This window comes from Penaeus vannamei, chromosome 5 (genome assembly GCF_042767895.1).
Source record: "Penaeus vannamei isolate JL-2024 chromosome 5, ASM4276789v1, whole genome shotgun sequence".
In the NCBI taxonomy this organism is placed as follows: domain Eukaryota; kingdom Metazoa; phylum Arthropoda; class Malacostraca; order Decapoda; family Penaeidae; genus Penaeus; species Penaeus vannamei.
In genome coordinates this window covers 25963728-25967096 of record NC_091553.1, presented here as the reverse complement: position 1 = coordinate 25967096, position 3369 = coordinate 25963728, and positions in this window count along the sequence as shown.

The window sequence follows — 3369 nt, the reverse complement described above, 5'->3', positions numbered from 1 at the left end:
TCTCTCTCTCTCTCTCTCTCTCCACCCCCACCCCATCCCTCCCCCCTCCATACGCAATCACGCAAACGCAGACAAACACATTAGCTCGGGTTCAGTAAGTTAATGTAGCTTAGCTCCTCCCCTCCTCCCTCTTCCTTCTCTCCTTTCCCTCTCCTCCCTCCTCCCCGTCCTCCCCGTTCCTTCTCTCCCTTCCCCTCCTCCCTCCACCCCGTCCGTCCTCACCCTCCCCCTCCCCCTTCCTCCCACACTTCCCTCCTCCCCATCTCAATCTCCTTCCTCCTCCTCCCCGTCCCTCCTTCTCCTTCTCCTGCTCCCCCCCTCTCAATCTTCCCGCCTTCCTCCTCCTCATCCCCATCCTCCTTCCTCCTCCTCCCCCCTCCTCCCTTCCCTCCTCCTCACTCTCTCCTCCTCCTCCCCCTCTTCCCGCCTCCTCCTCCTCTCCCGCCTCCTCCTTCTTTCTCTCACCTCCTCCTCCCCTCCTCCTCCTCCTCCTCCTCCTTCTCCTCCTCCTCTTCCTCCCAGCGAGCAAGAGAGAGGGGAAAAATGGCATCCGCAGAGACTTACTTTGTGGAATTGGACGGCTGTTAATGTCGAGAGAGAACCTTGGCGTTGCTCTATCACTTACCTTCCTGAGAAAGGGGAGGGGGGAGGGAGAGGGAGGTATTGAGGGGGGATGGGAAGGGGGAGGTATTGAGGGGGGTGGGAGGGGGAGGGTTTGAGGGGGATGGGAGGGGAGCGGAGGAGACTTGAGGAAGAAAGGAAGTGATAGAGGGGAGAAGGGAGGGCTTGAGTGGGGAAAGGGTGGGTGGAGGACTTGAAGAGGTGGGGGTGGGGGAGGAGAGAGGGCAAGAGTCTGAGGGTAGGGGAAGGGGAGTAGGGAGAGAGGCAGGGGGATAGGAGGAAGAGTGGAGTGAAGGAAGAGGGAGAGGGGAAGGGAGTGTTGGGAGGAGGGAGGAGTGTAGCTGGGACTGGGGAACGAGGATGGGAGGAAGGAGAAGGAGAGAAGGGATAGGAATGAGGTTGGGGAAGAAGGAGGAGAGGGAGAGCAGGGAAAAGGCAGGGAGGGAGGGAGGAAAGCAGAGACTAATGGGTGCAAGCGGGAGTGAGGAAAAATGAGGTGTCAGGAGAGCGCAGAGACGGGTAAGCAAGGAGGGAGGAGGGAAGTGTTGGGGAATGGGAGAGAGGAGATGGAGAGAGGGAGAAGGAAGGGCGTGTTGGGGATATGTGTAGGAGGAAAGGATGGTGGAATAGGGGAGGAAGGTGGAGAGGGGAAGTGGAAGAGGAAAGAGGGTGTGTGAGAGGGAAGGAGGAAGGAAGAGGTAGGGAAGAGAAAGGGAGGAAAGAGAGAATAGGGAGGAACGAAAGAGAGGAGTTAATATCAACAATTGTGGAAGGGAGTGAAAGTGGCTGCAGGAAGGGCCGGGGGGGGGGGGGGGGGAGGTCAGATGGAAGGTCCAATTCAGGGGGAAGGTAAAGGGGCTCAAGAAGAATAGAAAATAACTTTCAAAAAAGGGAGAAAAACAGTGATGAATGAGATGGTAATTTCAAGAGGGTGAAGGGAGACTGATTTCGGGGGCAGAGAAAGGGGGAGGGTGGGTGGGGGGAGGAAGGAAGAATTAAGAGAAGGGGATAACGGAGGAGGTCTAAATGTGGAACTGAAAGGGGGAATAAAAGGAGAATAGAAAGCAAGGCGATGGTAGGTTAAAAGGAGTAAGGAAAAGTATGTAGGTGAGTGTGTGTGTGTGTGTGTGTGTGTGTATGTGTGTGTGTGTGTGTGTGGGCGTATTTGTGGGCGCGTATGTGATCATTCGTGTATTTAAATGAGTCAACGCATTACAAAACCATTCACTTTTTATTCACTGTGTATATGCGTGGGCGCTGGACCATATGATTCAAATCAATCAAAGCTAAATAACGCATTTTTCTTTCCTTTTCCAACCTCCGCCGTCGATTCAAATGCTCCCAAAATACTCCGCAAACCCGCGAGTGACCAAAACTATAAACTCCTGTGGAACTATAAACTCCGCAATATCGTGAATTCTCCTGGCGTGTTAGGCTACCCAATACTTACTAAAGTTTCCAAGAACACAAATTCTATAAGTGTATCTGCACGGGCAATAACTTGCTGGTGAAAATAGACGAGGTGGCCGCTAGTTTTAGTATAATGGAAAGAAAGCAAAACCGAAGAAAGAAAAGAGAAATAGATGATAATCTTTAATTCCACGAATTTCAACGCAAAACGAAATCCAATCCCCCACTTTTTCCCCACAAAGCGATAAACTCCCGGTTGAGAATAGATTCGAATTTGTTTTCCAATATCATAAACTTCCCGGGGCTATAAAACCCTACACAAAAAAAAATGAAATGAAATAAATGATATTAAAAATGATTTGCTCGAATCTTTCCCGAGACAAAAAATATAGACGCACTCGCTCATCCTCAATAAAGAATATGTACGTGAACAATGAACATGGAAGACTGATAATCTGCAATGGACGGCCACGTGAACAATAAGGAACTATCACGAACGCTCTCTGTAAGTCATGTTCTCGGGGAACGTTTGCTGGTCTGGACAACGTTCTCAGAAATAGCGTTGCTTGTGCGAAAGAAGTCAACACTGCGTCGTTATATTGTCTTACAGTTTATTTAACTTTTGATAAAAAAGGAATAAGTGGTCATTAATTTGGTAATAGTATGCATGATAACGACAATTGTTTGTTTGGATAAATTACGGAATAAACATAGATAATATTATAATGTGGAACATTAGTGATTTTCGTGCACACTGACACATACTGTACACGAACAAACGCAAACAAATGTATGTTTCCGAAGGAAATATTTGTATATGCAAGTATTTATGTACATATTTATTTATATATGCATGCATGGATGCATGTATGTTTACACCTCGATGGATAGATAGATTGATAGTTATAAATGATAAGATAAGCAGATACTCATGCCCAAATACACACGCACACACACACACACACACACACACACACACACACACACACACACACACACACACACACACACACACACACACACATACACACACACAAATTGCACCATTAAGCCAAAAAGAACTTGAGTCTGAATGAATATTAGAACTCACAGTGCTGTAAATTCTACCATGCATAAAAGAGAGGATCAAATCATGAGACCGCAACCTTATGGAATAAGAATATAAGATCCATTTTTCTACCACTCCCATTTCGACATTGCATTAAGGCAAAAATGTAAATCATATGTATACATTGTTACTTCGATCTTAAATAACCCGTTTTTCCAAGCATCCCAAATTATCTTTGCCTTTGCATTTACGAAATTCTTACTTAGATAAAAGGCTGACGACGTTTTCCT